We start from the raw sequence: 12912 nt of genomic DNA, 5'->3' as shown, positions 1-12912 counted from the left end.
CAAAGAAGGTGTCCATGAGAACGATGAGCTAACGGTGCACCCTTCAGATGGGGATGCTTGGAAGGCTCTCGACACATTTGATCCAGACTTTGTAGCTGAACCGAGGAATGTTCGAATCGGCCTCGCGACTGATGGCTTCACAACTTTTGGTCAAATGGTATCATCATACACATGTTGGACTGTCTTTGTTATTCCATACAACCTTCCACCTTCTCTTTATATGAAGTATGAATTTATATTTCTTTGCTTAATCATACCCGGCCCGAACCATCTTGGAAAGAAACTCAATGTCATGTTAAAACCCTTGATTGAAGAGTTGAAGGAGCTTTGGAAAGGAGTCGAAGCATACGATGTTTAAAAAAATAGATATTCAAACTTCGAGTTGTCTATTTATGGTCGGTCCATGACTTCGTGGCTTATGCTATTTTTGTTGGTTGGAGTACACATGTGTAGGAAACGGGTGACGCCTAAGAGGGGGGCGGGTGAATTAGGACTTCTAAAACTTTCACTAAACTAGGCCACAATTAAATCCCTAGAGCAAAACCTATGCAAATAAACAAACTAGAATGTGCAAACTAGGTTTTGTCTAAGTGTTGCTATCTCTACCGCAATGGCTAAGTTTCAATCTACACTATATAAGTATGAATACAAGATTGAAACTTAAATGCTTAATATAAATACGGAATCTTAAAGAGCAAAGTAGAGAAGCAAACTCTCGTGGATGACGCCGTTATTTTTACCGAGGTATCCGGAACCACGCAAGGTCCCGACTAATTCTCGTTGGCGCCCCTATGCAAAGGGAAGCCCACGCGAGGGCCAAGCACCTCGGTCGAGTAACTCCCTAGAGAGCCGTGGGCCTTCTCCACGCACAAGTGGTGCTCCGCTTTCGGCTCCTCTCGGACGCTCCCCGCCGTCTCCACTATCGAGCTTCCAGCCGAAACACCGCGGGCCTTGTTCCCTCCGGTACACGGTGGCGGCCATGACACAAACACGGTTGTCACGGTCTCGCAAGACTCTTGCCCCACTCGGTACAATTACAACGACTCATGCAAGAGCCGAAGGGTTGTGAGGTTTATCTAAACTCACTCAACTAACTAGCATTCACCTAGAGCAAGCGCTAATGCGGTCTAACTAACCTAAGCACTTTGCAAAGCACCTACGCTAATCACCGAGTGATTCTATTAAGCACTTGGGTGTTTGAGCACTTGGAAATGTCTACAATATGCCTTGGTATGTTTCTTGGGCTCCCACACTTAGCAATGGCCGGTTGGGGTGTATTTATAGCCCCCAACACAAATAGAGCCGTTGGAGAAAAGCTGCTTCTTTTTGTGTCACACCAGACAGTCCGGTGGTGCACCGGACAGCGCACTATAGCCTGTCCGGTGCGCCTAGTCGTTGCTCTGTCAGAGCAGGTGACCGTTGGCGCTGCAGGCTTTCTACACCGGACAGTCCGGTCCTCACACCGGACAGTCCGGTGGTCTTCTCTCCGGGTGCCACCTGGAACTAGCCGTTGGGCTGCTGTTCCCTAGTGCACCGGACAGTCCGGTGCTCCACGCACAGACAGCCCATAGGCAGCACACTTGGACTTTTCTTGGATCTTTTTAATGTCTTCTTTTGAGGTGTTGCTTTCCTCAATTCCTTAGTCCAAGTTAATCTTGCATCCTGTGAACTACAAACACAAACACTAGAAAACTTATTAGTTCACGGATTGTGTTGAACATCAAACACCAAAACTCAATTAGCCAAATGGCCCGGGGTCCATTTTCCTTACAATCTCCCCCTTTTTGGTGATTGATGACAACACAACCAAAGCAAGCAAATAATACAATTATTTGAATGACATTATGCAATCTACTTGCTAGGATGCATGTTTGTCCCCACAATGTGATATTATGGACTTAAGCCTCCCCTAACTCCATAATTCACTTACTTCTTATTCTTGGACCAAATAACCAAAACCACTTGAAAAACCATTAAATTTTTAAATTGGTGGTGTTTGGTGTTTGATATAGTTTTCATTGCTTTGGTCCCTAAACTTCTCCCCCTTTGGCATCAACCACCGAAAAGGAAGACATTAAAAGCATGTAGGAAGTAAAAAATTGCCCTCAGATGATTACTCCCCCTAAATGTGTGTTCTCCTTTAGGAAGAATTTTCTCTCCCTTTAGAGATGAAGAAAAAATTCCCCCTGACAGAGATCTTCTACTTAGGAAAAAGCATGTTAGAAATAGAGGTGCAAGACATAATTTGAAAAGACTAACTTCCTTTATGCATAGGTAACAGAATATGAGTTAACTACTTTTGCATTTTTAGCAACATGGAAGTATATGATATGAAATATAGTCTAATCAAATATTGGAGAAGACATGTAAATGAAACTTGATGTAGTATCAAAAGATACCGATTGAAATTCAATGGCGAGCTTGAGAGACATGAGAGTTCTTGGAGATTTTGCAGTGGAAGATTGTTGTCTTTTTCCGGGACCTCATTTTCCTTACAATGAGACTATCACATGAAATAAACTTGAAAAGGTGTTAGTCTCAAAGTATTAGATTATAGAGTAATCTCCCCCTGAAAGTGTGCATACAAGTTTTGAATACTTGTAGGAGACATGCACTTTTGATTTAATATCAAGAGGGGCAAATTATCTATAATTCGAACTTTGGCACATATAAGTTAAATGATACCAATTGTAGGATATAAGCTTTTGATGCATTAGTGTCATTTACTTAGGGATATTAAATAAGCTATGTGACGTGCTTAATTAAACATTTTAAAGCATGTAGGTTTGCTTAAGTGTATGAATTGAAAGCAAGCAATCCTACCATGTGATTTTACCTAGTATGCATAATTTTAAAACAAAAGTAAATACTAGGCATAAAAGATAAAACTAGGTACAAGAAAATAGATACGCATATCTAAAATAAGGAATACAATAAATCTAGTTACCTTAGTCATGGGTGGGGAAATTTGGGTCCAAAATATTTACTAACCCACTTGGCAATAAACTTGATCCAATATGATGTATCCCATGATATACATCCCAATTTTGCCAGGTCTCCAAATTCCCCGTTTGACCTTTGGTCCACTCACTTCCCTTTCGGGATCCAAACATTCTTGGTGCTTTTCATGGTTGAAATTATTTCCTTTGGCACCCAGATGCGTTTGGCCCCCTTTCCTTTGATGGCTTGCTTGTTGGCCTTGATTGCTATCACCTTTACATTCTTTTTCTTCTTGATCAAATATGGTGTAGCAGCCTTTTTGTCCACCTTTTTGATGTAGGTGTTGGAGATTTTGCTTGATGGCTTTTGCTTGAGCTTTTGCCTTTGTTTATCCCCGGTCATCGCCTTGCATTGGAAAGACTTATGGCCTTCCATGTGGCATAGCCTACAAATCACAGTTTCTCCCTCCATAGGCTTGTTCACTCCCGCAGTGGTGTTATCCTGTGGAGATCGGATTTGTTTGGCTTTGCCTTTCTTGTCATACAAAGCCTTGCCAAGGCGAGCTACTTCTTGCCTTAATTGTTCATTTTCCTTTGCAACCTCATCCGAACATGTCACTACAACAATATTCTCAACAAGAACTTGGTTGCAGGGGTTAGAGTTATCAATTAAATCAAAGCAAGAAGTAGAAGCAGCTTTCTTAATAATTTTAGGTATTTCAACTAAAGATGTTGCTGGGGTGCTACCAATGTTTTCTAGCTTAGTAGTTAGCTCATTATTGTGTATGCTAAGAATTTCCATTTTCTCTAGCAAATTTTCAATAGCTTCTTGGGAGCTAGCTAACTTAGCCTTAAGTTTGTCATTCTTTTTAATAAGGCCATCATCAGTAGCAGTGGATGGAGCATTAGACTCTAATAGCTCAATTTTAGTTGACAGCTCACAATTTAGGTTTGCAAAGGTTTCAAATTTTTCTAGCAATCCTTTATAATCATTTTGGGAGCTAATCAACTTATTTTTCAAAGTTTTAAGTTGAGCTTTTTGCTTAGTGCAAACATCCTGGAAGAATTTAACGGCTTCCGCAAGTTCATCTACGGAGGATTTTCCCTCACCATCATCATCACTACTACTATCATCACTAGAGGATGGAATGCTCATTTTACCTCTTGCCATAAGGCATTTGTGTGATGACCGTGATGAGCGTGATGAGGACAAGTGGTTGTGCGTCCTTGGAGGTTCATCTTCACTTGAACAATCATCCCAAGTTCTAACACTTGTTAGCGCCTTGCCTTTGCTCTTCTTCTTTTTGGGTTCGGCCATAGTTGGACAGCTGTCCCTGAAGTGGCCCTTCTCCCCGCATGCAAAGAATCCTCTCTTTCTTTGCTTTTTCCTGTCAATATTAAAGAGAAGATCCTCTACATGCAGGGGCACACCCATTAGATTAATCTTGCGGATCATCCCCATTACCTTTCCGATGCGTCAGATAGTTTCTTCGTCCTTAGAGGATGATGTGCATGGTTGATTATCTTCATCATCATCACTTTCTTCTTCTTCCTCTTCTTCACTTGAGGAACTTGGAGTGGGAGCCTTCTTTTTGCCCTTCCTTTCATCACATGCAAAAGCATATGGCCTTGAGGAAGTTGGCTCCTTTCCCTGACACATTTTTCGTGACTTCTCAAAAGCCGCGATTTTCCCAATCACAATGGTCGGGGTCATGTTGCTCAAATCCTCCATGTTGTGAAGGATGGTGATGATGCTCCCATATCTTCATTGTGGTAGCAGGGAGATAATCTTCCTCACAATGTCCGCATTACCTAGCTTATTTATGGCAATAGAGTTGAGCTCATTGATGATTAAGATTTAAACGAGAATACATGTCTCTAACAAGCTCATCATCTTTCATAGCAAAAGAATTATACTCATTTAAGACTAGGCAATGTTTTTGCTCACGGACATTTGATGTGCCGTCATGGAGCTCATGCAATTTTAGCCAAATCTCATTAGCAGTTTTCAAAGTAAATACTTGATTAAAAATATCCATGCTAAGAGATTCATACAAGCAATTTTTGGCTCTAGCATTTAAATGAATTTCTTTTTCCTCACTCGTGGTGGGTTTCTCGGGATTCTTGAGGGGTTTCATCCCGTCACGAGTGACTCTCCAAACACCTAGATCAACGGCCTCTAGGTAACAAGCCATTCTAGCACTATAATATGGGAAGTTAGTGCCGTCGAAGTGTGGTGGCCTATGGGTATCCATCCCTTCCTCTAAAAAGCGTCGGCTCTTTTAGCGGTGAAGCTAAAATGTTTCAAATGAGCCAAACCAGGCTCTGATACCACTTGTAGGAAACGGGTGGCGCCTAAGAGGGGGGTGAATTAGGACTTCTAAAACTTTCACTAAACTAGGCCACAATTAAATCCCTAGAGCAAAACCTATGCAAATAAACAAACTAGAGTGTGCAAACTAGGTTTTGTCTAAATGTTGCTATCTCTACCGAAATGGCTAAGTTTCAATCTACACTATATAAGTATGAATACAAGATTGAAACTTAAATGCTTAATATAAATGCGGAATCTTAAAGAGCAAAGTAGAGAAGCAAACTCTCGTGGATGACGTCGGTATTTTTACTGAGGTATCCGGAACCACGCAAGGTCCCGACTAATCCTCGTTGGTGCCCCTACGCAAAGGGAAGCCCACGCGAGGGCCAAGCACCTCGGTCGAGTAACTCCGTAGAGAGCCGCGGGCCTTCTCCACGCGCAAGTGGTGCTCCGCTTCTGGCTCCTCTCGGATGCTCCCCACCGTCTCCACTATCGAGCTTCCGGCCGAAACGCTGCGGGCCTCGTTCCCTCTGGTACACGGTGGCGGCCGTGACACAAACACGGTTGTCACGATCTCACAAGACTCTTGCCCCACTCGGTACAATTACAACAACTCACGCAAGAGCCGAAGGGTTGTGAGGTTTATCTAAACTCACTCAACTAATTAGGATTCACCTAGAGCAAGCGCTAATGCGGTCTAACTAACCTAAGCACTTCGCAAAGCACCTATGCTAATCACTGAGTGATTCTTTTAAGCACTTGGGTGTTTGAGCACTTGGAAATGTCTACAAGATGCCTTGGTATGTTTCTTGATCTCCCACACTTGGATATGGCTGGTTGGGGTGTATTTATAGCCCCCAACACAAATAGAGCCGTTGGAGAAAAGCTGCTGCTTTCTGTGTCACACCGGACAGTCCGGTGGTGCACCGGACAGCGCACTGTAGCCTGTCCGGTGCGCCTAGCCATTGCTGTGTCAGAGCAGGTGACCGTTGGCGCCGCAGGCTTTCTACACCGAACAGTTCGGTACTCACACCGGACAGTCCGGTCGTCTTCTCTCCGGGTGCCACCTGGAACTAGCCATTGGGCTGCTGTTCCCTGGTGCACCGGACAGTCCGGCGTGTGGGCACCAGACAGTCCGTAGGCAGCACACTTGGACTTTTCTTGGATCTTTTTAATGTCTTCTTTTGAGGTGTTGCTTTCCTCAATTCCTTAGTCCAAGTTAATCTTGCATCTTGTGAACTACAAACACAAACACTAGAAAACTTATTAGTTCACGGATTGTGTTGAACATCAAACACCAAAACTCAATTAGCCAAATGGCCCGGGGTCCATTTTCCTTACAACATGGTAGATTGACATGTCCATATTGCGATTTAGATACAGATTGCTTCCGTCTTGCTCATGGTGGAAAGATCACTTACCTCGATTGCCATCGCCGCTAGTTGCCCAGGAAACACCCCTTTAGGAGCGATAAGAAAAACTTTAAACATCATGGTCTCCAAAGGACCGCCTAAACGTCTCAACGCAGCAGAAATATATGCTCAGCTGAACAACCTTGTCCTAAATGAAAAGGGGGACAAGTACCAAGGATTCGGAGTGGACCACAACTGGACACATATATGTGGTCTGTGGGAGCTCCCTTATATGCCATCATTGATTCTTGTGCACAACATTGATGTCATGCACCAAGAAAGTAATGTTGCTGAAGCCCTCATACACACCTGCATGCATTTTGAAAAAAAACAAAGGACAATCTGAAAGCTCGAAGAGATCTAGCAATGCTTTGAGACCGACCAACCCAAGTGCTCAATGACAACGGCAAGCCGCCACGTGCCTCTAAGGACAAGATCGAGGTAATAAGATGGATAAAAAAATAAATTTTCTGATGGTTATGCTGCGGGCTTGAAAAGAGTTGTGAATTTGAAAACAGGAAAACTAACTGGGTTAAAGAGCCATGACTTCCATATATTAATGGAGAGGATTATCCCTATCATGTTTCATGGTTACATGCCCGACGCCATGTGGCAAGCAATAACTGAGCTAAGTTATTTCTATAGGTAGATCTGTGCTAAAGAAATAAGTAAAAATATGATGTAGAAGTTGGAGAAAGAAATACCAGTGTTGCTATGCAAGCTAGAAAAAAATATTTCCACCTGGATTCTTCAATCCGATGGAGCATCTACTTATTCACATTCCATATGAGACAAAGGTTGGTGGACCTGTACAATATAGGTGGAAGTATCACATTGAACATGCACTCAAAAACCTGTGAGCCATGGTTCGAAATAAGGCTAGAGTAGAAGGATGCATCGCTGAAGCTTTTTTTGCTAAAGGAGGTTTCATACTTCACGAGTGTGTATTTCGCAGAGGAACAAAATGTATATGCTCCTACGATGCGATACAATGTCTATGAGGAACCTCCTATCAGTAATCTCAAAACTTTCTAATGGAGAGGCACAACTACTAGTAAGGGCACGTTCTACCACCTTAGCATGGATGAAGGAATGTCCACATTGTTATACATGTACTCAAATATGGAAGAGATGGAGCCATATTTCATGTAAGTCTTTATTTTGCCCCATAATTTATTTGTCGTGGAGCCATATTTAATTACTTATTTGTCGTACAGTAAGTTCGACGAGGAAAATTGGACTTATTCCCATCAGCCTACAAACAAACAACTAGATACGATGTGATGACATGGGAGGCAAGGAAGACCTAATTTTGTTGATTGGTTTCGGGATCATGTAAACTGTTTATATTCCAGACTTTGATGTCATTTAGCCTTTTACACGAGGTAGTCATTTTAACTCTATATTATTTGCAGTGCACAAAGACTCCTAATATACATGAGAACTTGAGACAACAATCTTATGAGACGGTGACTTGCAGAACCTTTGGTCGATATGATGAGGGTGTTGCACTCAACTCACTAGTCGGAGACCGTGACGATATCACTGCTGATGAGGGTGTTGCACCAAGACAAAAACGAAATCCAAGGAACAAAAAAACCACATTGCGAGCTTTGGATCGAAGAAGTCTCCTTGATCGTGATTCCGATGAATTTTGATGTGTAATGCATAATTTACTTTTAGTTGCTTTAAATTATGTGTATTTTTTTATTAAGTATATTTAATTCCGTTTAGTTGCTAATACCTTTAATGTTTTCTATTGAATAGGATGAGTGGTAGGAAAACAAGGCACACTGCGAGGAGGTTTCTTAATGTGGCTAGCAGGATAGTCCCTGGTGCACGTTCCCTTTTCCAAGGGAATTCTTCTAGCCAGAGCAGATAGGAGGCGTTGCTGAGACACACCCGGCTAGAACTACGTGATAGACCTATCGCTTTACAAAGGAGTACCGATGTAAATGTTTATGTAATTGATCTTATTTGTCATCCACTTATATATAAATGTGTCTTACATGTCTCTAGCTATTTCATGTCCATAGGAAGAGGAGGACGAGGAGGAGAAGGTGTAGCACCACGAGGAAGAGGTTTGCAGCCACAGATGCCGGAGTGCAGAGCCATGAGGAGGAGGTCGTGGGCATAGATGCTAAGGCAGATGACGATACCATCGAGGCTCCTGCCTTTCAACGGAGGGACACTTGGAAGGGCCACTTTGTCCTACCTCCGTCAACGCCTGCACAATCAGAAGCTCGGGTAATGATCATCTCGGTTGGTGATAGGTACTCACGTTTGGGCATTTTTGTTCTTACTTATTTGCTTATTTTACTATACATTATATATATGACATGACTTCCTTATTTTTTTGTCATGCAGCCAATGGAATGACACGTCTTTCGACGGCCGAGGTCACCATAGACAGGTTAATCAAGTCTTAGGTAACCTCTGTCGTCTACATAATCCTGGAATTCTGACCGACTCGAAAGGTGCGGTAGTTCCTTACACTAGCTGGTGGCACTTCGCACTAGCTCCACATGCTACGTTTGGAACAGCTCAGGGCACTGTCAAGCACGACTTTTGGGTAAGTGTATTGTTTGAAACTAACATTTTATGATTTGTTTCATACTAACTTTATTTCGATGTTGGACAAAGACACTATCATGTGGAACCTGAGACTCAGGGGCATGCAGACCGAGTATTAGAGAAAAATGCGAAGAAGGTGTGCAAGGATGCATTTTCCAATGCTCGTCTACAGGTCGTGAACACATACATGAAGCGCTGAGGGCATTCTATCAACGACTTTCGATAATATTCGGATGTCTATTTGACTGTGGACCAGTACATGTAGGTAAAATTTTAATTTAGCAGCTCATTCAGATGTGAATGTAATTTTGTGCTAACGCTTAGATGCAGGTAACTCTTCCATGAATGGAACACCTGTCGTAAGCTTATAAGGCTTTGTGTGAGATATGAGCTTCGTCAGAGTGGATTGAGAAGTCAAATAGGAATCGACATAGGCAGTGCCATCAGCAGGACGTGAACGATGATGAGGTCGTAGTCAACTATACCTATGGGACTGATGGACACATTCAATTGATGAAGTGAATGATGAGTATGTAGTATTCTATTTGACACTTATACCACAAAATGGTGAGGAAAGAAAACCACTATCCAAAAGGCTATGAGAAACAACGAATAGATTGATCACATCTGCCCTTCGAACTCGCAAGCAAAGGTGTTAGTTTTTGGAACCTTTTGGATGGCCATAAAGCACATCCGATTGAATAGAGTAATAAGGTGGCGTTGGACTAGAAATGGGAAATACACCGAAAACAGCACATATCGTGTATAGTTTGAATGATAGTTTGTAAAATCAGAATAATGCCGATCTAGAAGGCCAAAACGGATCCGAAATGCAAATTCTTCGCCTAGCCCCTGCTACATAAGAAAACCCTAACCACGCAAACAAGTTCATGAAGCACATATAGAATAATGGTCCAAAATTATAATTGTGCGGGATCAAACAGGAAACAACCACACATCATTGTAAAGAATACCCATACAACAAAAGAGGTTTGCTTTGGATTGAGGACATCAAAGAACGGTTTGACAAAAAATCATTATTCACCAGTTCTAGTGGAAATGTAGGAGGAAGGTTGACAAGAATCAGAGAAGAAACATTGATTGATGAGATCCAAATCTATTTTTGCTCGAATGTATGCAATGAAAGAAATAGACGAACTTTAAACTTTTCAACAAAAATCCAAGATAAGTTGCGGGTTTACGCAAAGATGATATTCTTTGGTACCCGATGACGGTGGCAACATTACAAAGAAGCAACGCTGCAGTAGCCTTGTAGTAGAGGTTCTCCTTTCTAGTTTTTAGGCGAAGTTGTCGACCGGTTTAGATACAAGCTGTCTAGCTGTAATTTTTTTTCCTTCTTGCAAAGCTTTCTTCTTTTATATCCTCTTACAAAGAAAAACTAGGACCAGACTTTTACTGTTCTTTTTGAACGAGAAATGCTTCAGGTATGACCCATCCGTACTACTAAACACTACAGTAAAAGGAACAATTTCCGACGGCCAAAGCCGTCGGACGTAAGGATTGAACCGTCGGAGATAACCAATGTCCGACGGCATCAACCTATGTCCGACGGTTTTAGGCCGTCGGCGATAAGGCGTCGGAAATAGCCTTATGTCCGACGGCCGCCGTCGGAAATAACCTATCTCCGACGGCCGCCTCGGCCCGTCGGACGTAAGGATGGTCAACCGTTTTACCGACCAGCTGTGGGTCCCACAACGTTATGTCCGACGGTCTAACCGTAGCCGTCGAACATAAGTGAGCCATTATCTCCGACGACTTCTAAAGCCGTCGGACATAAGTGAGCCCTTATGTTCGACGGCTACGGTTAGGCCATCGGACATAACATATTTCAGAAGTTACAAAAAATTCTGTTTTTTAAAAAAACTGACATTTACAAAACAAAAACAGATTTCATGCATATATACACATTCACAATCACAAATATACACATTCACATAAGTATTCACATTCACAATCACAAATATTCTCACATAAATATTAACATTCACAAATTTGACATCAACATATAGGTCCGACGGTTGTTGCAAACTAACATTGTGTCTCATAAACAAGTGTTGTAATCACGGTTGCAAACAAGTGTTGCAAAGTGTTTCATAAATTAACATCACAACACATCAATCATATCCATCGCCTGGATGGTTCGAGTAGCCACCTCCTCCTGCTGGACTATGCGTGTTGAAAAGGTTATTCACCCACGAATGTGATGCGTCGTCTTGACCAGACCCATCTCCTGGTGTTGCAACTGTAGCGGGGGGTGTCTGAAATTCCTATAACACACGCACATGAAATTGTAACCACTCAGTTTTTCATTTAAACAAATAAGACATCTATGAACATTTCACACACACATATGTGTACATACCGTAGGGAATTGTGACGGAGGCGGAGGTGGAGGTGGAGGCGCAAGCATTGGCATCAGAAGTGCAAAGTCCGGAGGCGGCATCCCATAGGTGGGCATCGGGACGCCCGCTTGTTGGGCTAGTTGCTACAAATTATATACAAGTCATTGTTGAGCAAATAAGATACACATCATGTGTTTTACAAAATAAACTACAAAATGTTACTTCAACTTACCGAGAGAAGAGCTTGATTTTGGGCCTGGAGGTTTGCATAATACTCGTCCCTCTTCTTCTGGTACTCGGCTTGTTGCCTCTGGTACTCATATTGTTGCCTCTGGTACTCCAATTGTTCCCTCAAGACTGATTGATGGTACTCTGCCTGTTGACGCAACACTGCCATCTCTATCTCGTGGGCGGATGATCGTGAACGGGACGACTGTGAAGACGATGATGTGGACTGTCGTCCACGGCGTCTCAGCTCTCTGGAATCAATCGTAGAATCAAAAATACCCAACCTACAAGAGTGAACCATGCACTTAGTATAGTAACGCATGCCTCAGTTGAATCGCAAGCATATGATGACAATTTTGAAATCCAAATCAAATAATCTCACCGTCCGTGGGCTTGTCCTCCTCCGCTAGCATATGCTGCCTGAGGGTCGATTGGCTGGCTCCTCCAATCGTACTCCTGCCCATGGCGTTGAACCATCTCCTACCCATACGAAGCCTGGAGGCAAACAATATCAAATATAAGTGCATAACCCCTATGCCCTTGCAAACAATATCAAACACATAATAGAGTATCAAAAACTCACTAGACGGTCGGTGGCCGTCTGAGTGCATAACACATCAGGATTCTGAGGATCAGAACCCCTATGCCCTTGTAGTGTCCTGTGCCTGTGAACCTGCCTGTAGTGTCCTGTGCCTGTGAACGAGTCGTCGATCCAAGTCCTGCAAATAGTATAAACAATGTGGAAATTAAAACATAACTTTCAATAACATTAAAGCAAAGACATGTCACTCACTTTCCACTAGGCTTTATCAAAACCCGAGATTCGGGTGGAAGCTCTGGAGGTGGTCCAACAAAATGCAGCTTCCTCGTTCTCCTAACTCAAGAAGTTCCAGACCCAGCTGCGGAATCTCAACCAGCCCCAGAATCCCCAGCCCCAGAATCCCCACCAGCATCGTCTCCACCATCATCTCCCACATTATCTCCACCATCATCTTCAACATCATCTCTTGCATGATCCTCTACCACTGGTTCCTCAATTTCAGCATCCTATGAAACAAATACCTTACATCATACAATATTAA

The sequence above is a fragment of the Zea mays genome, chromosome 7 (assembly GCF_902167145.1).
Source record: "Zea mays cultivar B73 chromosome 7, Zm-B73-REFERENCE-NAM-5.0, whole genome shotgun sequence".
In the NCBI taxonomy this organism is placed as follows: Eukaryota; Viridiplantae; Streptophyta; class Magnoliopsida; order Poales; family Poaceae; genus Zea; species Zea mays.
This window is presented reverse-complemented; position numbering follows the sequence as displayed.